Below are 26,002 nucleotides of genomic sequence, written 5' to 3' on the forward strand. Positions count from 1 at the left end.
TTCCACAGTAGACCTACCATTAACTGGTATATCTTTCTCATCTTCATAGAATACATCAACAATCGAGAAGTCACTCATCTCCCTTTGCTATTTTATGGACTGACATACTTCAAAACTAACTTCTTTCTCATTGAGCCTAAATTTCAGATCATTTAGTTCCATATTAACTAACACTCTCCCAGTTACTAAGAATGGCCTTCCCAAAATTATGGGTACTTCAAAGTCCACTTCGTAATCAATAATTACAAAGTTGGCAGGAAATATAAAATTGGCAACTTTTACACGTACATTATGTAGAATCCCAATTGGCCTTTTCACCGATCTATTCACCATTAGAAGCCACATATTAGTGGGCGTAGGATCTCCCAAACCAAGTTTCTTGAAAATTGCTAATGGCATAAGATTTATACTTGCCCCAAATCACAAAGGGCCCTTTCAAAATTTAGCGATCCAATCATACATGGGATAGTAAATGCTCTCATATTAGCTTCTTTCTGAACAATAGATCTCGTAGAAATAGCACTGCAATGATGAATATTGTCTACCATTTCATATGTCATAGTCCTTTTCTTCATCAGTAGATCTTTTATAAACTTTGCATATCGGGGCATCTGTTCCAGTGCTGCAACTAAAGGCACATTCACTGTCAATTACTTCAACATGGCCAAGAATTTGTTAAACTTACCTTCATCTTCTTTCTTCTTTAAACACTGTGGAAATGGGGGTGGTGGCCTTGGGATTTCAACTGGAGCAACTTTTACCTCATTTCTTATGCCTTGCTCCATTCACTAACATGCTTCGGCTTAGGTGGTTGTTTCACTTCCACACTCTTTTTTTTGAACCTCCCAACTCCACAGGAACCGCTAAAGATTTATCAACTATCTCCCAATCCATTTCTATCACATTAGTATGAGAGGATACTTCCAATCCTGGACTAGATAACATCTTACTGCTCCTAGTGGTAATAGTCATACACGATCCATCAGTTCTTAGATTCTGAACTGTATCACTTGGTAGAGTCCCATTCTATCTTTGGTTGAATGCTGTGGATAATTGGCTCATCTACTGCTTCAGTTGTTTAATAACATTTGAGTGCGAATTTACTAGTTGACTCATGGAAGATATGTCACTCTTTATTGTAGTCACCCCATAATTGGTCGCCTTAACTCCCTTTAATATTTTCTCCATCATGTCCTCCATGGCTATTTTTCTGAACTGGTGGCAGTCCATACAGTCTACTCTTGTCACTTTTATTCTTCCAATCTCCTTGATGGTTCCAACCTTGGTTTCCTTGACCACCGGTTTGGAAACCCCCTGGTTATACAAGTAGTTAGCCTCTTCCTCGGTGTTTGATTTAGCTCCTTTACCATAGGACCCTACATCTTTTACCCTTTCTACATTCCTTGATAGCAAATATTTTGTCAGAAGATCCATCTGGGTTTTCATGTGAGCCATATCCTGATCACGCTCCTTTTCTCTCCTATGCTTCTCTACTGATATTACACTAGATCCAGTATTATTTGCTACCACATAATCTATGGTATACCAAGATCTACTCATATCAGTCATTCTTTTTAACATGTCTACAACCTCAGTAGAGGTGAACTCTATAAAAGCTCTTCCTATAGTGCTATCCACTATTGGCTTTGTAAGTGAGTTCAAAGCTCTGTAGAATGTTTCCATCAAGTGTTCATCAGTCATCTTATTGTTTAGGCATTGGGTAAACTTTTTTTTAAACCTCACTCAAGTCTCATGCAAAGTTTTATCAGCCAATTCCTAAAGTTGCTGATCTTATCTCTCAACTGTAATATTCTGGAGGGCAGAAAGAAGCTTTCTAGGAAAGCTCCTTTCAATTGCCTCCAGTTTGTTAGAGAATCAAGAGTCAGCTCATTCAACCACATAGTTGCCTCTCCAGACAAAGACAGTAGGAATAATCTCAAATGAATAGCATTTTATCCCACTACAAGATTATCAAACGACTTATAAATATTTATGAAATTCACCAAATATAGATTTAGATCATCACCAGGTAATCCACCAAAGAGTCCTTTCAAATTTAGTAGCTGGATCATAGTACTGGTGATGTTGAATTTCACCCTAGGAGCTAGTGGTGGTGGAATGATTACCCCTGTAGCTCCAGCTCCATCTAAATCGTCCTCATCATTGTCAATATCAAACTGCATATCTTGGCGGTCTAGTCTTTATCTGAATGGATGATTTTGATTTACAGGTGCAACTACTCCTGCTGCATGCCTCCTATTAGCTAGGTTAATTAAATCATCATCTCCTAGGTCCTCTTTATCTAGATTAGGTACCCGACCTAGGTTATTTGTATTCTATTGATTTAATTAAGAATTATCCAAAGCAGCTAATCTTTCAGCTTTCTGTTGGTTAGTCATTCTTTTAATGAGACGAGGTTCAATATTGAAGGGTAATAATGGTTCTCCTGAACTTCTAGTTCATGGCATAAACAACAATGAGCCTGTAATGAACAAAAACAACAAATAAACGTAAAATAAGGAAACTTGACTAACAGTCAATTAACACACATAAACTTAATCGACAACCGTATTCATCAGTAATGGTGCCAAAATTTGATACGCCTAAATTACAACTCTTTTACAAGAGCGTAAGAAGTCGTTGTCAAATATACAACCCAACTAGATTAGGGTCGAAGCCCACAGGGAATATGGTGCTAATTAAGTTGTATGCAGATTAGTTGACTTTTAATCATTCATTTTCATAAAACAAAAAGGGGAAATTTGATTCAATTCACAAATTAATGGTTTCAGTTTAACTAGACGAGATATGTTTAGTAGTATTTGAATTAAGAGAAATAGCAAGTTAGGGTTATGTCCACCTTGTTGTTTTCAATACTTTCTAACTATGGGCTTTACGAATTCATACGTGCATCGTGCTTATAGAGAAACGTATTGTATTTAATAATATAATCCTAGTGTTTCTCAACTATCAAGGACTAATTCACTTTAGTTCTCTCGAATCAAAAGTGTTTACAAAAGCAATACGAAATCTCCAAGTAGTTAATCCTGTTAAGGCATAAACATATGAAATAGGGGTTGGAAATACTATTTTCTTATCATTACTCTCTTTTCATAACCTCAACCTTTATATCGAACAAGTTGAGTTTTAAGGGACATCCTCTATGTTTGCAACCACGAGAATTCAAGATAAATGAAGAGAGTATGATGTAAACAAATCAATGCATAATTAATTCAAAAACTCAAAGTAATAGATTGTATGCTACAAGGCTTCCATAACTCTAACCAATAACCTTAGCTACTCATGAGTAAAACAGAAATCACAATAGAAATATTCATCATGCCAAAAAGTAAACCCAATTTTTGATGGAGAAGAAGAAGTTGAGTTTCTCCCTTAGTGCTAAGTCGCCACTCTCAGTGCAAGAAAATAAAATAGAATAATGAATAATATGTGACTTTTCAACATCAAGTAGTTTTAATAACTTTTCCCTCATAATTTCCTTCTAAGTCCCTAGACTAACTCTAAATGACAAATTAGTCTTGGACATAGTTTTTAGGCACCATATTTGGTCAAGACTGCTACTCTCTCTTGTGTCATATGCCATCCGCATTCCATAGTCCCATTATGTCTCCATCTACCTCATTGATACCTGAAATCAAGCTAATCACATCGGTTATCTCAATTATATTGAAGTAAAGTAAAAACATAAGAAGCTAGGCACTTTGTCTCCAAACTTAGCTAAAATATGGATAAGTTATGGTGCTTAGGCGTATAAATACACCCAAGATCAAGAATACGAGCTAATATAGCTAAATCTTTACTCATCTTCCCCGATTCTATTGTCCCCCATCTTTATTTGTGTCTATATTTTGAAGAATGACCTCCTTAGAAATGGAAAAAATGCTATACAAGGGTTTTCAGAGTCACAGAAAATTAGAATGTTCACCTACTCCTAAAGTCAAGATGATAGTTTCATTATCGGGATCCTTAGATATCTGCAAAACTAGCATTTCTAGCACTTGTATTTGTTAAGTTAAACACCATTAATAAAGGATGGGGTTGGAGGGTAACCCAAGATAAAACACAAGCTGGCCATTCAAGCTGATAGTGCATTACTGTAACAGATGTGATATTCTTAGAAAATTGACAATAAAGGGTCCTTTGGTTGGAAAACAAGTTATCCCAGTAAAGGGATAAAAATAATGCTACAATACCATATCCTATAATTGTAAGGGTTATCTAGAGAAAGAGAAGCTTCCCTCTGTATCCTACCATCATAATTTAGGAAGAGATTGTTTCCTTCTATTCAACTAGACCTAGGAATAGGAACTCAGTACTTTGTGAAATTAGACTTGACAATTCTCACATTTAAAACTTTTGTAACTACAAGGAAAGCTTAGCGAAATTCCAGGTAAATACAACATCTACAAGTAGGAGGAAATTTTCTTAGACGTAGTGAATTATTGCATACCAGGGAAGGGATAAACTTTGATAGTGGACCAACTATAGATATTGCAAGATTACATCAATTGATTTTCCACAAATTTGCTTCTGTAGCTACATAAGTCTTGCAGATGAAATAAATCTTACATCTCCTTAGCCAAATGAGAAAAGGGTGATAAAAACACTAATACTTAAGCAGCTATTACATTGAAACTCAAAATGGGACTATACCTCTGTAATCACAAGTCTATCCATAGAAGCGAATGTAATAGCAAAATCAACTTTCAATCGACTACAAATTATAAAAATTTCAAGCATAGTGCATTCATTGTAATTGTAATTTAGAAGGATAATACTCGCTGTATCTACCTGTATGTATGAGTCTAAAATATTACAACAATTTATTAAAATGGCAACCTCTAGTGAGCTGCTTGAAGAACAACTTAAATCTCAGTGGGATAGTGAGCATAGTCATCGTAGATATGGCACCCCCTTACTATACCTATCCTCTCAAAACATCTAGAAACACCTTCAAAATTTTGCAAGTGTTGATTCAAAGAAGCAATAGAACTAAGAAAGCTTTTCTAATACGTGGAAAGAGCACTGATTGTTGCAATGACCTTCAGGTTGGAGTATCTAAAGCAGCAACAAAATTTAGCAAAAATTGTCTTTGCTTGTCGTTGAAATGAAACAACTTAGCAAGCTAAACTGTGTTTTCTTCAAATACTATGATCTAATCACAAGCAGCTAATAAATTATTTTCCAGTTTTGGGCTCCATTGATGTATGAACAACTTAAAATTGATAAGCTGTACTCGCATTCTTTATAGCCAATAATGTTTGAGTAAAAATCATAGAAAAAGAAAATAGTTCTGCTGCTTAAATGTCTACTTAAACTGATCCAACAATTAATTTTAAATGTTTACTTACCGCTAATGAATTAAGCACATTGTGGACTCCAGACATTTGTAGGCTAATGTCCTCAATATAAAGTCCATTGTGAAACCAGAATAAGCAAATAATATCTTTAGACAATAATACATGCATAAGAAAAAGAGGTATTCCATATGCCAGTAACTTCAAATAATACAGAGGCTAGGTATAAATAAGAAACAACAAAAAAATTACTTTGCACGACATTATATTTTTCATTTATCTGAAAGAATAATGTGCACCATACAAAAAGTCTGTAGTATCATTTTGATATATATTCTTTAACCTACAAGTGAATCTGGCCTCAAAATCAAAAGCAGAAAAGTATAACTACTCATTCAATTAAAGTGACATTGCTGCAAAATTCAAGACGTGGAGTAGGTCAATAAGTCCTAATCCTATTGAGTCACATGAAGATGAAAAATCAAAAAGAACATTAGAACCTGATCTACCTCATGTTTTATTTGATCTAATTGTCATTTTTGTTCGTTCTAAGTTATCTGATCCCGTACTCCAAATTAAAACTATGACTTAAATTTTTAATGTAAAAAGTTTAGTTCACAACTAGATATATCTTGTCTTCTTCTAATCTTAAGAGTGCGCTTGGTAATGACTGAAAGCATTCTCCTTCCAAAAAATGACTTATTTTCTATTTTTTCTCAAAATATTTTCTTGTATTTGGTTTGAAAGTTGAAAATTTGATTCTTTGATCCTACTTCCTACTTCCTAGTACTCCAAACTGTATTGGTTATGTTGGGATGGAGGGAGCAATAAAGGAGCTTATAATTTGAGTTGTTGCATTCTTTCATAGTCTTTGAAAGTAACAAAAATAAGAAATTATTTTGAATTGGACTCTGGAGAAAATAATCTACAGATTAGTAGAGGAAGATTTAAGTAATGATATCCACATAATGTAGAGATTTTATTAAGTTGTTCTTACACTTTCTTGACAAGTGAATTTATGATCATGCAGCATAAAGTTCCCAACTGAAGTACAAAGAACGTACAGAATTAGGAAAGCATTTTCACGTTCTTTGGAATAAGCTACCTACAGGTTCCTGTATGCTATTCTCGGATTATTATTGTTATTGTTATTGTTATTGTTATTGTTATTGTTGTTGTTATTGTTGTTGTTGTTGTTATTGTTATTGTTGTTGTTGTTGTTATTGTTATTATTGTTGTTATTGTTGTTGTTGTTGGTCTTGTTGTTGTTACTACTACTACTACTTTTTGGAAATTGTGGTGTCGATAAAATTTCTAAGAAATTAATGAACTTATTTTTGTTTTATATAGATTGGTAGATTTTAGCTAGAGCTACATCATTTAAAGACAAATGTACTTACCAGCTGATGGTCACAACCCCCACAAGAGTTTGGGGATATTGATAAGGCATACCAATCTTTACAACTAGAAATTACGTAAGTTGAAATCTGGAGTGCATTACTACGAAAAACTGAAAAAGTAGAACCTGAACCCATCTTCTTCACCAAAGAACATATACCCAGACTGTAAATTCAATCAGAAAATCATTATTGGTAACTACATTAGACATGAAAATTCAACATTTCCTTTGTTATCCTCAAAATGAAATCAATTTGTATGATCTATAATTATTGATACATAAGCCACCAAGTGATAGTTTCATAGAACATAAATGCAACCTTCAGCAATAGAAGGATCAATGTATCAAAGAACAGAGAACGAGTTTACTTTTCTGGTCACAAATTAATATTCTACGTCCTCAAAGATGCAACATCCACAGGTTGGTTGAGACATATAATTCTTCTTTTTAATAATTGTTATGTGTATGAGCCAGCTTTTACACCTTCACCTCCTACCAACAACAGATATCAGTTAAATATCAGGTAACTCTATTCACCAAGCTAAGGGGATAACTGCAACCTGATGGGAAAAAAATCACCTAGTGTTTTCATCTTTGTTGAGGATTGAACCTGAAACCATATGATCCTTAACCCACGTTTTTGACCACTAAGCCCCAACCTTGAGTGCATTGAAACATATGATTCTAAAAGAACTATGGTCAGTGAACTCTATATAGAACGTGAATAAAATCTTTGAAGTAGTGTTCTAAAGGGTAATGACCAACAAAGTAGCAACAGGTGCATATTTTTGGCAATTAAAAAGAATACTTCAAAGTTGACGGTCCTCGTTCAGGAGATGTTTCCTATGAAAAGTGAGCAATTTATTTGTAAAATCTTCAATATGTTACTGCTTGAGCAAAGAAGATTAGATTCTAAATCCACTCAAACCAAGGAACCTTGCAAGGAAAGTAAGCATTTAGCAATATATACCTATCACCACATAAAATTAAATGTCCTCCCACTCTTATCTACCCTATGAACTTCCTGAAAATAGTTTTAACTGCATCTGAGATTGAAACGATATGATGATTTCCAGAGACCAGATAATCAAATTTACCATACATGAAACACTACAAGTAGTGAGTCACTAACCTCGTCTTGAACATGTCTATATGTTCCCAATCTTATTTGTTACCACTGCTATTTGAGGTGTTACTCTAAGGAAGCAACAATTATATTCATCCGCCTACATTAGAAAGTACATACATTAGACTTACAAAAATAGCAATTACAATAATTTTGAATCTCTTAAAATTTTACAAACAAAATTGAACTCATGGTGAAACTAGATACAAGAAAAGAGGTGTGACAGGATTGGATACCTCCATTAAAAAATTGTAACCAGTTCCATAGTTGATGCTTCTTTTGTTATTTCGAGTACAAAATCTGTATATAATAATATGAACTTCAACACTATGTTCATGAACAACTTCAAGAACTACAATGAAGTTCAACAACTTCAAATACAAGTTCAAATGAATGATCAAATGAACTTTAAAAATGAAATTTCTACTATTTTTAGGAAAACAGTAAAACCAACTTAAGAAATAAAGAAGAAACAGAAAGATTGTAGAATTAAGTCCACCGAATTTTTGGTGTGTCCTTAAGGAATTTATTTCCCTCAAGTACCCAGGTTAATTAAATCTTTCTCCCAGGATAAAATGATTCACTTCTAGGAAATAATGACACCTTAAATTTTCTGAAACTTCAAACTAATGATTGGTGATTTTACAACTCATTCGCACTCAACACCTATGAACATTACTTTGTTTTGACTGAATAAGTGAGATATATTTGTGAGAAAATGCACTAATATCCATTCTTTATATGTATAGAGTTGAAAAGATAGAAAGAAATGGAATGGAGCTTAAATTGATTGGAAAAGGAGCAGGAAAGTTCAGCTGAAGACTTGGAGCAAAAAGGCCTCAGGTACCGCGGTCCTGGTCCACTGACTGCGATCGCGACAGTCAAGAAAATGTCAATCAAACATGATCGGTAAAGTTAGTCGTGGTCGCGTAACCACGATCGTGACTTAGCAAAAGAAATCAGCCCAAGGAAAAAATTGGAAATACATGTGGCTGATAACAATTTTGACAAAATGACTAAAACCCATCATCACAAAAATCATATTCAATCTTTCCCGATTTTTAGGTTTTAGTTCTTGGAATTCATAGCTTCCATTTTGGATAAGAAAATATTATATAATTTTTGGGTGAAGAATATATTGGAGACTTTCTTAGTGGAAAATTAGCTCACTTACATTGTTGATTTGTGGGAGATTTTGGGTATATCTTTACTTATTTATCTTATGTGTAGCTAGATATCCCTCTTGGGGTTATGTGTGGATAGGGGTTAAAGTATGTATGGGTTGTTATTGATTAGCTTCTATTTAGTAGTTCATGTTCATGGGTTTTAACATTGCTAAGATAATTTGGTTGGAATTTGATGGGTTAAAACCTCAAATACCCACATGGGTATGATGAGTGAAAGCCCCATGCTCTAGAAAACTCGATGCCATCTTCGAAAAAAGGATGGGTTTTGGGTGAATTTTAGGAATCCATATGTAGCACCCTAATTTTCTGAACCAAAATGCTACACGATGATTATGACCCCAAAGGACCACAAGCTAACCCATGACTGATATCTGTACCTGTACACTGCATAATATACATGTAAAATGCAGAAAACATGAACAATAGGACATAAGGTTCAACTGAATAAAATATCTAACAAATCATAACATCCATATGAGGTAACAAATACCCAAAACAACTAAAGTCTGAAACAAATCTAAACTAAATCTGAAAGCCTCTAAATACTGTCTGAGTAAGGAGTTGAAAGAATATATCTCCAACTAACTCTGTAAACTGAAAGATAACCAATGAAAATAAATAAAGTCAAATCATATCGTCCTCGAATGAAAAGAAATCACTGCAACTCTGTGTACTGAAATACAACTGCTACTGCTGATCTGGAACTCGTGGCTCTGAACCTATGGTGTAACATAAAAGAAATCACCATAGCGCAAATGCGTCAGTACAACTAAAAGTATTGAGTATACAAGTGAGGTAGGCTATATGCAAAAGGGCTTACATGCATGAGCAGTGCTAACTGAATGACTAATATGAACGTGAGAGTGCTAACATGCATACATAGTAACTGAGATCGTAAATATGTGATATCTAGATCTGTACGCTAATACATGGTTTATTGATATCTAACATGCCTAATAATGGGATTTCTGATAACATGGATGACTGTGTCTAACAGTCCTGAATCTGATGGAACTACTTGAGTTCCGTACTATAAGTGAATTGACTATATCTTATAGTCCTGGTATACTGAAATCTAAAGAACTAACAGATTTATTTTATTGAGATTGATACTAAAACTGTGGGAGGTAGTTGTTTAACTGAGATGCCCTAAATACGCTATAATAGCTGAGCTGGGGTCTAATCTATGCCCTGATTGGAAGAGTGTCAATACTGCGCCACTAGTAAGGACAAGCTGAGAGAGACCCTTATCTGGCAGGTTACTCTAATGAGAATGGTGGGACCCTAGTCTGATAGGTCAATTCACCTCATCAACCCTAATATGACAGGTTAAGAAGTCTCAACCTACGCTGGCTACATAGTTCTGGAACATAAGGATGACTGTTAAGAATCACACCCTTATCTGGCAGGTGAGTTCCCATCCTTGGGTTCACTCGGTGCTAACTTCTACTCCCATCTGAAGATATTAAACATGATTAACTGACTGTACAAGGACTGAGTAACTAACTTCTGTTGACTGATAGAATAGTACTGTTATCTGAGAATTAACTGAGATCATAAGATTTCTGAGATTTTTTAAGTCACATGACTGTCTGAGTTCTATAGATCATGACTTGACTGAGAGTATCATGATAACATGACATGGCTCTAGGCACACAACTATATATTTTGGGTACAAGTACCCCAGGACTCGATGGAAGGAAACTGACATACATGACTGACTTGATCATAAGAATAGAGTCCACAATTCACAATATCATAAGTAGGGGATTTCATACTACACTTGGTTCTCAACATCTTATTCATGGAAGGGGATGCGCACAACATGTATATACTCACGTTGCTTCAATATCATGCTCATTCCATATCACAATAATAATGTGGAGTTTATGTGGATTCATAAAGAGTAGAACATGGGCTTGTCATTTAAGCACTATTAAGTCATAAAAACATGGATTCTATCATTCTTGGAATTTTATCAAACACCTTACATGCACAACTTTGGGCATAGGTGTACTTATCAATTTGACAATCCTAATCCATCCTAAATTCATGGATTTCAACTAACCTACTCATATGCTTCATGAAAAACACATCAAGATACAACCTTGAATCCAAACAACAATCATCAACATGAATATAGTCATAACACAATAAGGAAATCACAATTTATAATTTAAAAATGATTCTTGAGCTCCATGGATGAAAGGGATCTATGGATGAACACTATGCATACCTTAGTGTTTGAATCTTGAACGAGGTCTAATATTTCTGAAGGTTCACGAAGAAATCCTTAGGCTTGCTCTTGATTTTTCTTGACTAGGATTTAACCCTTTTGAGAGAGAATGTTCTTGTTCTTGAGGAGATGATCTTGAGAGGAAACCCTAATCTTGTGGTTGAGAGTGTATGAGAGAGATTTTTTGAGATGTTTAACTAAGAAGAATGGAAGATAATACGCTCCTTGAGGGTTATAAGTGATGGGAAGTGAAGGAAAAATACCAAAATACCCTTACTAAACTGCTTCCCAATTACTGAAAATCTAAGGCTAACGACATTCGTGACAAGTCGTCAAGCTGGTGATATGTCATCACTGGGGGTGGAAATCTGCCCAGGGCTGACGACATTGGTGATAAGTCATCACGCTTGTGACAACTTATCACGAATGTCGTCACTCAGTTTCCCAGCCTGATATTCTGGAGGAAAATGGGCATAAATCCTTGCTACGATATCGAATTTAGGCGAAATTGGTATCACTGAAAAGCTAATTTAATTATCTATATGTTGGTGGTCAAGAAATCAGAAATTCATAGAATAAAGATAGATATGCTCATTTTTAGTTGACATTACCAATATCTTTCTCAAGAATTCAATCGGTAAGGAAATGTTTTGATTTGCCTATTAACTAGAACACTTTTGGGGCCTTAATATGAATAAACCTTGATAATAACACTACCAAAGCACTAAAAATTTATTACTCATGAGTTCGAAGCATGATCTTAAAATGTATGAACTTTTGGGGTATTACACCATATCATCCTCGAAAGAGGCATGTAGAGACCAAAACAATGATAGACAATTGAGTGCATAATTTACTAAATCTTCACTATCTTAGACATAAGGGTGAATGTGAGGTTGACTACACCATGGGAATCATCCTAGAAATAGGGATTCCTAGGTTAAGGTTGTGGTTAGTAATTGTTGAGCACACCTATTAGGTATTCGAAAGAGTCAATGAGTGAAAGTTTGGTATTTTGTTGAAAGACTAGATCAAAATCTATAACCAAACCTACCCATATTTGACCTACTAAATTGATGATTGATTGCTAACACCCACACATCACTCCCTTGTAATGCATAATCCCAAGATCTATGCATAATTGTTAAAACTATAATTATTCATAGCCCCGAATATATACTAGAAAAACCTCAAAAGAAACATTAGTGTAGGTATATATCTCCCCTATTTTTATCTTCATGTAACATTGGTTTGAATTTAACTCGTGTCTATTATTTTGGATCAACTTGATTTCCACTCACATTGTTCCTCTTGGATTCATTCCCGACTCTAAAGTTGGGTAAATATATTGACAACGACCATCTTGCACTAAATTAGACTTGTAAGTTGAGCGTTATCACAAACTCACTCAACAATTTGATGATCACACCAGAGTTTTTTAGAAGAAGAAAAAGATATTTTTCAGCTCAAATTCATACCTTTACCTGATGAAAAGTTTAGATATTTATAGCCAACAGGTATTGATTCCAAAAAAAAAAAGCAATGGTTCACGAAAAAAGACAACTTTTAGGAATAGTCATGTTTCCTGCGCCTAGTCTGCGCTGGTCCTGCACCAGACCTGCGGCCACAGGTGACATTTAACTCTTTTCTCTTAGTTCTATGTTGTACCTACATCGCAGGTCACGTAGGTCATGTTTTCGCTCTAATCAGTACATCTCTTACCTCGAAGGGTCGCGTCCCTTAGAGATGCCTTATGATCTCCGTTCATACTGCATCTGAAGTACGTCTGCAAATGGAGAAAAAATTTTCTATTGGATTTTTGGATTAAAAACTTTTCTTGTTTTTAAGTTTCAAATAAATTTTGTCAAAAAAATTAATCTCGGTTGATCCAAATCTGAAGCCGGGTGAGAGACAACGACAACGACGCGAGGCATCTGTTTTTCTTGCCTCAATATCCACATAAAGGAACGCTTCTCAATATAAGCATTAGAAAGTTCCTTTCTCCCACCAATTTTGGAGAAATTTTCTTCCTTAAAATGAAATGCTCACTTTACTTTTCCTCCATTTGTTTCCTCTATTTTTCATTCACATATTCACTTTGAACCCAACAATCCCCACATGAATAAAAAATGGCTATTTTATTCAAAATTTTACGAACAAGTATGTGATCTACATGCAAAGACTAATTGCATCTGAATAAGTAGGTTTCTCTTTGAATTTTCCATAGTGAACTTGCATCGGATACACTCGGTGAATCGGTAGATGTGATATCTTTGAACCATAAAACTTTAATGTACACCTAGACATAACACAACCAACTTTTATCATTTATGGTTCTCACATTTTTGTTTGTTTTAGCCATGAACACAACTTGGTTTCATGAGAGCTTAGAAAATAGGCATTTACTATCATTCTCCTTGAAGTGGCTTCCACTTCACTCTCACATAGGTGATTCCTAAATGTATACTCCTCTAGATCAAACTATTTGGGCAAATCTACCAGACTTTGAAACCATTAAAAAACTTCAAACCATAAGCCTTATCCTTATTTCCTGAACATTGCCTTTATCATGAGAATGCGTTGAGTATATTGACAATGTTGAACCGCCAGTCACAAATTTATTTGATCTCCTTGAACCTAGATCTTGGGATCTCTAGTTTGCTAGGTAAAGTTACCGCCATGATGACTTTTACTAAGCTGTAAACCTATTCTCTTTGATGATCTCTTAACTCCCTCTCTAGATAGACCTTTTATAAGTGAATTCGACATAATATCTTTTGTCTTCACATAGTCAACCGTAATAATTCCTCTAAAGAGTAGTTCTATAAAAATATTATGTCTCTATCTTATATGAAAACATTTACTATTATACATCATGCTTCCTACCCTACCTATTTCCATTTAACTATCATAGTGTACATACGGGTGCCAAAGGTTTGGGCCAATAAGGAAAATCTTGTAAGAAATTTCAAAGTCATTCAACTTCTTCACCGACTTTATCTAATGCTATAAATTTAGATTTCACTTTAGATCGAGCAATGCATGTTTGTTTTCATGATTTTCAAGAGACTTCTCCTCTACCTAAAGTAAATACATATCCACTCGTTGATTTTTCTTCATTCGATCCGGTGATCCGATTTATATCACTATATCCATCAATATTGCTGGATATTTGTTATAATACAAAGCATAGTCTTGAGTATGTTTTATTTAACCCAAATTTTTTTTCATTACCATCCAATGAGTTTGATTCAGATTACTTGTGTACCGACTCAATTTACTAATAGCGTATGCTATGTCTGATCACGTATGATTCATGATATACATCAAACTTTCCAACACTCTTGAGTAGTCTTACTGTGAGTCACTTTCACCTTCATTCTTTTGAAGTGCAAAGGGCACGTCTAATGTAGTCTTGACAATACTAAAATCCAAATACTTTAACTTGTCAAGTACATTTTCAATATAATAAGATTGTGACAATACCAATCTATGTGGAGTTCTATGATTTCTTATCCCTAATCACATCCGCAACTCCAAAGTCTTTCATATCAAACTTGCTCTTAAGTATTTGTTTGCAGCAGTTATGCTAGAAATGTCTCTACTTATGATCAACAAATCATCCACATACAAGCAAATAATAACTTTGTGATTTGAAGTGTTTTTTATGTAGACACATTTATCACATTCGTGTATCTTAAGATTAATTGCCAACATGATTTGGTCAAACTTTGCATGCCACTATTTGTGTGCTTGTTTTAGTCCATAAAGTGACTTAACAAATTTACACACATTTTTTTTACCAGGAATCATGAAACCCTCAGGTTGTTTTATGTAAATTTCTTCCTTCAATTCTCTATTTAAGAATGCTGTTTTCACATTTTTTTTAATGGATTCAAGACCATATACCCCCCTAATGCAACCAATATTCTAATTGATGTTATCCTTGTCATTAGTAAGTGTGTGTCAAATAATCAAGGCCTTCCTTTTATCTAAAGTCTTTCACAATAAGTCTCTCCTTGTATTTATCAATAGTACCATCAACTTTTGTTTTCCTTTTAAAGATCCATTTAAAACCTAAAGATTTATTTTCTGGAGAAAGATCAACCAATTTCCAAGTATAGTTGCTCAAGATTGAATCAATCTCACTATGACTACCTCTTTCCAAAAGGATGAGTCCGAAGACGACATCGCTTCTTTAAATGTTTGAGGCTTATTTTGAAGAAGAAATATTACAAAATTTGATCTAAACAAAGTTAAAGTTCTTTGACATGTACTACGCCTTGAATTCTCATCATTAAGTACATTCTTGTTTTGTTCATCTTGAGGTCATATAGACCCTCTACCAGACATCTCATGTTTAGTTTTACATGAATAAATGTGTTCAAAAAATTTAGAATTATCTGATTCTATTATTGTATTTTCATTAATATCTGAATATTTGAATTTATAAATCAAAAATTGACATGCATTAAGCATATCCAATGAATACACAACCCACAGTATTAGGCACTATTTTTACCCTTAGGCATATGAACTTGGACTTTGGCTAGACACCCCCACACTTTGAAATATTTTAATTTGAATTTCCTTTCTTTTCATTTTTTATATGGAATTGAATGTGTCTTATTATGGGGCACTCTATTGAGTATTCAATTTGCTGTAAGAATAACTTTCCCCTATAAATTTGACAATAAACCTGCACCTATAAGTAAGACATTCATTATTTCCTTTAATGTTTGTTTTTTATTTCCGCAATTCCATTTGATTAAGGTCAATACGAGGCATTAGTTTGATCGATAATTCTATTTTCTAAACGTATCTTAGCAAAAGGAGATTCATATTCTCCACTCCTATCACCTCATATCATTTTGATCTTTTTCTCCAAATGAATTTCAACTTTAGTTTTATATTTCCTAAATGTATCTATTACTTCATCCGTACCATTTAGCAAATAAACTTAACAGTATCTTATGCAATCATCAATGAAATTTATGAAATACTTTTTTCCCACCATGAGATGGTGTTGAATTCATGTCACAAATGTCTGTATGGATTAGTATAAAGGATTGGAAATTCCTTTCAAAAGACTTATACAGATGCTTAATATTCTTTAATTTCACATATATTTGACACTTTGATTTATTGCACTCAAAGTTAGACAAAACTTCTAAATTAATTAGCATTCGTAAGGTTTTGTAATTTACATGTCCTAAATGTTCATGCCACAACTCATTTGACTCGAATAAGAAAAAATAAAACTTTTATTAATTTCAACATTCATTACATTGATCTTAAAAAGGCCCTCAGTGAGGTATCCATTGACAACATACACTTCTTCTTTACTAATTACAATTTTATCAAAAACAAATACAAACTTGAATCTATTTTTCATAAGAAGTGAAATAGAAATCAAGTTCTTTCGCTACTCCAGAACATGAAGGACACTATTGAGTGTCATCACTTTGCCTAATGTCATCTTCAAAAACTTTTCTTGTTCCTTCCACTTTGGATGTTGTGGAGTTAGCCATAAAAATATTCTTCTCATCTAGAGCGTATGATTCAAATAACTCCCTATTGGCACATACATGGTGGGTGGCACCAGAATTAATCTACCACTCTCTAGGATTTCAACCAAGTTGTATTCCAAAAGAATAACACATAGATCATCCACTTCATATTTGGATTCAACCATGTTGTCTTGATCTTTATTCTTGCATTTCTTAGGGGCTCGACCATCTGCCAGCTTATGGCCATCCTTGCCATAATTAAAGCAATTTTCCTTGAATTTCTTCTTCAGAGGATTGCTTTGTTGTCTAGACATTTTATTTCTTTTCTTTGATTTATTAGGATCATTGATACACCCAAACTACAACTCTTCAAAAAGAGTGTAAGCTATCACTATCAAATATATAACCCAACAAAGGTTGGGGTCATGTCTCACAGGAAATAAGGTGTTAACTAAGTTGTATGCTTATTAATAGACTGTCAATGATAAGTTCCAATGATAAAAGGCTTTTTTTGTTAAAAGTATCCCTTTAATGAATTTAGTGTTATGAAAACGAATGCTTTCCTTTGCAATGTGTGAATCAATGAGAATTAAGAAACTAGGGTTATGTTTGCCAAGATGTTTCAATACGAAGAGTTGGGTTTTTTTTCCAAAACTCTATATTAATAACTACAATTACATAAGTAGTTTGCATAGAAAGCCCCATCCAATTATTTTTAAACTTTCAAAGATGGATTCACTTTAATTATTTCAAACATAAAGTGATAGATTAGTGCAACAAATAATTCACCAAGAAATTAATTCGATTAAGGCATCAAGCTTGAGATTAGAGGATCAAAGCCCCTATTTTCTTGTCACCATTCTTTTTTCTCAACATTATCTTCTTTAGTCGAGCAAGTTATGTTTTTAGGCACACTTTTCAAGTTTGCAACCAAGAGAAATCATAAAATCGAAGAGAAGGAGATATGATCACAATGTTAATAGAGATTTATCAGTCCCACAACCCTAATATTAAATTACACCAAGGCTCCCATAATCCTAGTTATAGGAGTTTTAGCCATACGTAATTGAGAAATAGATGAATGGTTAATTTTCATTTAAATTGTAAAATAACTTACAATCAAAAGAGAATTCCAATTCCAAATTCCAAAGATAAAATAGTTTAAATTTCAGCTCTCAACTTGTTTTTCAGACACTCTTATGTTACAAAGTGAACAAAATTCAAAAAGATCCCTAAAACCTAAGTTGGTTATTTATAGGCTCTCAAAAAGTTGGAATTCAAAATTTAAATTTGAGCTGCTGAGTCACCACCCTGATTCTCCTAATGAGTCATCAGGGTTACGACGGTCTATTGATGATAATCCAGTTAGATATTGTTTTGCGGCTAAGGGCAATGGGTTATGTGATGGTCTGTCAGAGATCTGACGTCTCATCGTGTCGTTCATCTCTGATGCCCAATCCCTCAATCATTCTGGTTAGCATGTAATGGTCATAGTGACTACTCATCACAGTATTGTTGATCAGTTGCCTGAATCATCACCCGTATTCATAAATTCTTGATATTCTACTTAGAGATAGCGATAAATTTAATAATCAATCGGGTCTTTGACGGTCCATCGGTTAACCCATTGTAAACTTCTAGAATCTTGTTTTTTCTGATTTATACCTGCTTCTAAGTTTGTCTCTTGACAATTTTTAAAACGTTTATCAAATGCACCAATGGTTGCTAGAAAACAAACAATTATCCCTCATAAGAAGTGCAAAATGTATCGATAATAGCCAGAATATCAACACCCTCAAATTAAGTCATTTGCTTATCCTCAAGCAACTTAATACAATACCATATATGCTTCTAGACTACAAAAGATGATCGACTACTGGAACTAGTAAGAATTAGCTAATTCGTATGCACAATACTCTTGTCCTCCAAACTCAAAGGGATCCATGCTTGGCATTACACTCTAGCTATCTTACTTGTATACACAATAAGCACTACATCTAAAGATCAGTAACCACAGGTATAGTTCACTTGCTCTCACTTTCAAAAAGTCCATCGCGCACTTATCTATCACGGACTGGTATTCAAATCTCTCACTCTTACAACAAATTTCAAACAAAGCATACACAAAATCATAATCTTGCCCTTATTATTCCATCAACTTTATTGTTCATTAGCAAGGATTACTACAAGACTTACTAAGGCTTGTAATATAGGTTTGTATGCAGATAAGATGTATTTTTGAAATAATGATTTCACCTTCCTTTCTATTGTTACTACTACAAAGCTCCAGTCTCCGCTTTATCTTGTGTCCATAGTGTCTTAAATCCCCTTCTATACATAAAATTTAACCCTTTTTTATGAACCTAAACACCTCTTCTTATGCAATTCAGCCATACGATCAACTCCCTAATTTAGCTTTCTGTACTAGCCACCCTCACTTTATGCAGAAGCAATAAGTTGAAGTGCACAATATCCCAAGGGACCAGGGCCAATAAGATGAAAACTTGACACTCTAAACTTTTTTTCAACCTATCCTTCATTCATTAACTCTCCATAATAGCCACCCTCACTTTATGCAGAAGCAATAACTTGAAGTGCACAATATCCCAAGGGACCAGGGCCAATAAGATGAAAACTTGACACTCTAAACTCTTTTTCAACCTATCCTTCATTCATTAACTTTCCATAATAGCCACCCTCAACTTAGGTAATTAGCCCAAGTTGTGGTGCACATTATCCAAGGAGGCAACAGGGTCAAGATAGGGTATTAACCATATGGAAGGGTAAGTTAGAGGTGCTAAATCAATAGTTACAAGCTCAAAAAGGGTTCAAGGAAATCTATAAATGACTATATTTTTGTTAGGCTTTTAAGGCTAAGGGTATTTAATTAACAAAAATAGCCTATGATCCTATCCCATTTAACTAACTATCACTTTAACAAAATTAAACCGAGAAAGTTCTAGCTGCATACACAAAGTAAGAAATGTAGTAAATCCTCATACACACAAGCAATGAACTAATACTTATGCTACTAATATTTAGAATTGTGCTTAGCTTAAACATATTTGCTTATTCTAAGGATTATAATGACAAGTATATATCCATAACAATTAATCGGCATAGAGCATACATTTTTGAAGGTTGTCGTTATTTTTCAAAATCCAACAACTCCAACAGTCCAACAAATTTTCATTCTATCATTATCTTTCAACACACATGATATGTACACATGAAACCAATAAAATAATGCATATTTATAATCACATTAGAACAATATAAACATACAATGAAGTAAAATCCTAAACATATTGATTCTCCTAGATAACACACGAGAAAAAATAACACATACAACAAAACCCCCATGGTGACAGATTTCACATACAAGCACCATACCCCCACTAAAATATATGCATTATCCTCGATGCATAATAAATAATGTACAAGGGAGTAAGATAATTGAAAAACCCTTAGGCTTATGAATTTATCAAGTCATGAGATGCCTCTTTGGCCTCAATAATAGTAGCAATGACCCCAACGGTGATTGGGGTTCTCAAATCAACCACTTCCTCAGTAACTGGAGTAGGAATAGGTAGTGGAACTGGCCTGTGCCCACTTTCTTGAGCTGAACTTGTGGACACACCAGCAATTTTATATTCAAAATACTTTTTTCTTTCTTCCTCATCTCTTCTTTATTTTTTATTTCTTTTTGCACCTTTCTTTTCTAAGGTGTCTCATCTCGGTGCCTTCTCTTTCTAGATGACATTTTCTCACCACTTTCATCTACAACTTTGCCTTTATCTTTCAGTAGTCTGCCCATGAGGTCTATAAGATCTTCCTCCTCATCAATCTTTATAAAGGTTGGATCAAACATGATCGGGAGTGGCTACTTTTGTAACTCTATAATCTTAGCCCGTTCCAACTTCAGTTCAGCGGTAAACCTAGATAAGTCTACAATGGATAGCTCTCTTAGCCTGTTGTTCACCCGTTCCTCCATATCATTCATCCGCATATGTAAGTTCTCATAAGGATTTAAAGCCTCAGCTATTAGTCTGTCCATAATTGGTTTAAACTCTTTAGCCCATACATTGAATTATCTTTTGAACTTTTTTTTATCTTTTATAATTTTTACAAAGTTCTCCTGGATTAGCCTGTACTCCGAGTATCTAGGTGGCATAGAAGCAATATTCTTCATGTCGGTCATGGGAGGTGTAGGCATGAATCCAGAAGTCACAAATATTCCCTGTGGAACAATAGTCACTAAAGGCAACGACATACCTAAAGGTGCATATGATGCCTCTATTGTAGGTTAGAACCATGCTTTAAATAGCGGTGTCTTAAGAACTCTCATCTCAAACTTTGTGTCATTTTTTGTATTTTTAATATCATATCTCCCTGTAGCTCAAATTTCATTATTCACTCCTCAAATGATTGGCATCTTTGTTTGCCCAAAAAGTTCAGGGATTTGGAATAGGAATGGTAATACACTGAAATTCTTATGGGCCTACACAAATATCTGATCACTAACTATCTATCCAAAATAAATCTTCAATCCTTCTATTATGTTTGCTACTAGCACGACTCTCTGAGAGTCAAGATTTGTATTTCCTCCTATCGGTATCAGCCTTAGCCTGACTATGGCTCACCAAAACTTCACCCTAAAGCTTAAGGATAATTTTGTAATCCTTTCTCTATATTTCAATGAAGTATCCTAGGTTTTGACCCTTAGAAAATTTCCTGAATTCCATTTTCCGAACCCAATACAATTCATGGATACGAGGTATACTGGCGTAGAAGTGGTATGGTCCTGTCGTATACTGACCAGTGTTAGTGGGTAGGATGGTTTTGGTTATTAGAATGGGTACAACTTAGGGGTATAACTCATAAAGCTTGGTATAAGTTATATCAAAGACTCATATGGTGGGCAGCATTTGATCCTCCTGGTATTTTATTCTGCCAGGGATATGGGGAATGGGTTTGAATCATATGTTGTGGTTATGACTTGGTTGTATGATTTATATGCTGGATAATGTTTGATCCAAGGGTTGAGTCTTGGATACGAGTGGTGGATACCATTCATATTGGCGGGTATGACTCGTATGGGTTAGTTGTATCCCTGTGATGGGTTTTTAAGAGATTTAAGTAGGGGTATTCTGGGCATTTTCCTTCTTAACCTAAATAGAACCACAACTTATAATACATTTAGGAGGTTATTTACCTTATTATTTCATTTATTAACACTTATAAACTATTCCAAAACATCTCATAATTCTCTCAAGAGGTTTTAGAGCAAGAAGGCTAAGGTTTTATCTTATGGATTGATTTATGGTTTGTCCTCATGATTTTCTTCCATTAATTCTTTGGTATAAGGCTTGATTCTCTTCCCTCATTGTAATTTCAACTAAAGGCATAGTTTATATGATTGATTTCATGATTTTACTATTTCATGGTTATGGTTTCCAACAATTATTTGGGGGTTTTGATATTGAATGTTTGGTTATAGTTTCCTATGGTTTTACTTATGCTTTTATATGCATTAATGGTGGATTTGGACAATTGGATTGCATGGTAATGGTTTAATGGTCTTTGGAATTGTTTTGGTTATATTATGCCCCTAAGGTATTTGATAAAATGCTTATAAAGATATATTCATTGCATTAACTTCTTTTAATGGAACACTTGCATGTTTTAAACTAGATAAAGGATTTATGCATGGTTTAAATGGTTTGAAAAGGCTAAAGGATAAATGGTTATGCATAAGGAGAACATGAAAGTCTCCCAAGTGGATTTAATATGGTAATTGAAAAGGCACATAAGGTCCTCTTAACCTATATGGTTTGGCTACTAATATTATATGTAAGTAAGGGGTGGTATAAAGATACCACTAATATTGGCCTTGGTTAATAAATGTTGAATGGATTGTTTGGACATGGTTTTAATTGGGCATTAATGGCGAGGTATGTAGCTAAGCCGTGGAAGGTGGGGGTCCGGGGGGGACCAAAACTGAAAACTCATATTTATTGATATGAGGGGTCTTGTTGACCATGTGTGTGTGTCACATTTTAAATTGGGGTATGTACTAGTCATCCCAAGGGATATTCCCTGGTCGTGCGACTACACTCACTAGGGCCCTTTCTATAGGGGGTCTAAACCCTTATAGCCCATGGGTGGTTAGGACGACAAAGATACACAGCCCAGGTATAATGGTTTTAAAAGCATGCTAAACCCGATTACCTTTCCCAACACTTATATATGTATGGTGGTATGCATTATGGATGGTTTCCCTTGGTTTTATAACTGGTATTATTTTATCTTTATCCAGGGATTCATGCTTGCTAGAGGTCATTTGCTAAGCCCGTCTACAGGAGGATGTATACCCATGCTAATTAGGAACTAGCCATTCTACTCTTCCTATTTAGCACGTGAATTTGGTATCGGTACTTGGACTGAAGTGGTGAGTTTCAATCCTTTCGGAAGGCATCATTTCATGTTATGGATTTATTTTGACACTTTTTTTTATTGTGGATATTGGTTTTGGCCATAGTTGGGGGCATATCCTAACCAAAATTATTTACTCTTTTGGATAGAGGCTTTGTGGTACTTCTGGGGGTTGGTATGAGCAGGATCCGTATTGGTGTCATCCTTGGCATTGGAATAAACCGGTAGGCTGACATCATTGGATGATATTATTGGTTGTTCCATCCTACTCTTAGGATTGATTTTCATATTATGGTTTGGTATCCCTTTGGTTTAGGGTCTAGGGTTTGGTTTTGTATGGTTGGGCGGTTGGTGTGGTATGATTGGACTCAATTGGGTCAATCATGGTTGTAACCTTATCCTAGGTTCTTGATGAGAAGAATAACACTATCTTTTTATATGTTTGAAATTCATCATATTTAAGGTTGTATATAGGTGGTTGGGTTAGTTAACAGGGGGAGACCCTCGGTCCTAGTTGGACTTAATATGCCCTTTACGATAAGGCCCGGGGTTGGGTTATGTCATGTAACCATAATGGATTACCATTATCTGTCAGGACACAAGCTAGCCATGGTCGCTAGTCATGTGATACGGTCATCCAATGATCAAGCTCTTATGTTATGGTGGGAGCGGTCTACAGCTGACTGAATAATATTCGGCTGATGATATAATTAGATATATGAACTATCATCCCTCTCACTAGACTTCTTGTCCTATTTCATATATCTTCCACCTCTGATCCTCTTGGTCAGTCTTTCTCCAATATCACTAAATAATTAGCAAAAAATTCACAAACTAGATTCGAGTAGTATGATCCTGGAGGCTTTCTCAGACATCCCAACTCATATTCAATGAATTGCCTCTCTAGGTCCTGATACTCATAAAGGTCAGTTGACAAAATTTGATGTTCTTCTGCAATGGGCGTCTTCATACTTCTATTTTGTATTGGTTGGAACTCATCATACAAGTGCTTTTTTTATTCCTTAACTTTCCATATAATTAATTCCGAACCTCTGGGTACTTGCTCCACATTACATCACCCTATTCATGTTCTGGATCTATTGTAGGATCAGTGTTGACCTCTTTTCGTCTTTTAATATTTAGGCTTGAGCTTCAACTGCCATTATTTTGTTGCAACTCTCACTGCTAAGCCCCACACTCGATGATTCACTTTCATCATCAAACCGGGTGGATAGTTGATTTTTTTCTTACTTTGCCTAATATGGTAGGTTGATGCTGCAGTGTTTCGGTTCATTTTTTAGTCTTGAGGTGGTAGCTTCTCGAGTTTGTCTAGATCAACCCCCACCTCTCTGCGAAGGCAACTTTTGAGTCATATTACCTTAAGAGAAAAACGTAACACATAGCCATTAGTGAAAAAAGGAGATAAAATAATTTATGTTCTGCTTAAGGTCGACAGTAGGGTGGATGGATAGTCATAGCTGCTTTGGGTCATCGCCCTACCCGTCGCCCCTTAAATAGTGTCACAGGGACAACGCGATGGTGAACCCGACGGTCTATCACATAGTTAGCAGTCTGTTGGTTCGATTATTGCTAGTTTCCAGAATCCCTCAGTTAGTAACGGCCCCCCAACGACTACAACAATGGTCCATCGCACAGGTGATGATTGATCAAGTTGTCTAACATTTCTCCTAGTTCATTTTTTTCTTTGGGGAATTTTATCAAACACTTTATGTGCTTGCATTTTTACATTGATAGAATCTTAATTTTTTTAATCGAGATTCCCTCGAAATACATGCTATAACAGGGTTACTAAGACTATACTCCATATAGACTCCACCATTATATAGCAAACACTCTTTTTCCTTACTCATAACAACATATTTAAGCAAAAACTCACCCGTTATAATTATTTTAAATATCAAAAATTGTATCCCTATGAAGAATCAAGGCAAAGAAACATACCTGAGTTTGCAATCCAACTTCACAATTACTTAAACTTGGAAAGTCTTAACCAAAGAAACACAAAAATTTCTTTTTTGGTGGCGAGAAATTGAGTAAAGTTAATAACAAAACAATGAGATGTTTGGCAAAACTTAAATAGCAAAGAAGGAGGAACAGAAAAGTTAGTGGGAGAATGAATGTAATTTAAAGTGGATAAATGTGGGAGTTTCTACCATTTCTGAAGTTGAAGTGGGAAAAGTAGTGCATATACCTAGGTAACTGCTCCAATTCTTAAAAATGAATGCACTTGGGTCAGGTAATGGGCCTAATTTTAAGAGAAAATTATAGACTTCTGACTTGGGCCAGCCCAATTAGCTACTAAATTTCAACTGAGCCCGATGATCAATCGCATAGACCGTTGTTGAGGTGACGACCCAACACGATGGTCATCGCGACTTACCAGAATTATCCTTGAAATTTCCATGGTCAATGGTCACAGAAATGATCAATTGCAAAGCTTACAATTCATCGTAGTGATCGTAGCACCTTATCTAGTATTTGGTGTATACTGACCCACTTGCGACGATTCTAGTGATTGTCTGTCGTTAAGCTGATAGTCCGTCGAGTTGCCCATCCTTGCTTATCCAAAATACTCCTTCCCTATTTAATTCAATTACAATTCCTTCACACCTAACATACAAATCAAATTTTCTAATAAATCAAAAATAACTACTCACATGATTTTACAACACATTGTAGGTTGCCTCCCACTAGCACCTAATTTAACATCACGACACGACTCATCTATCTTGATTACTCAGACTTCATTAATATAAATCATAGACAACAC

General features: G+C 34.8%; 1 long non-coding RNA gene across 1 annotated transcript; it reads right to left on the reverse strand.

The window, feature by feature from the left end:
* Positions 1–3,241: 3,241 nt before the first annotated feature.
* Positions 3,242–25,454, reverse strand: LOC107863222. The gene is made up of 4 exons (XR_001672122.2): positions 25,174–25,454; positions 8,080–8,143; positions 7,850–7,943; positions 3,242–3,649 (listed from the first exon to the last, which is right to left on the reverse strand). It is a non-coding gene; the product is annotated as an uncharacterized LOC107863222 (long non-coding RNA).
* Between the last annotated feature and the right edge of the window lie 548 nt (positions 25,455–26,002).

The sequence above is a fragment of the Capsicum annuum genome, chromosome 3 (assembly GCF_002878395.1).
Source record: "Capsicum annuum cultivar UCD-10X-F1 chromosome 3, UCD10Xv1.1, whole genome shotgun sequence".
Lineage (NCBI taxonomy): Eukaryota > Viridiplantae > Streptophyta > Magnoliopsida > Solanales > Solanaceae > Capsicum > Capsicum annuum.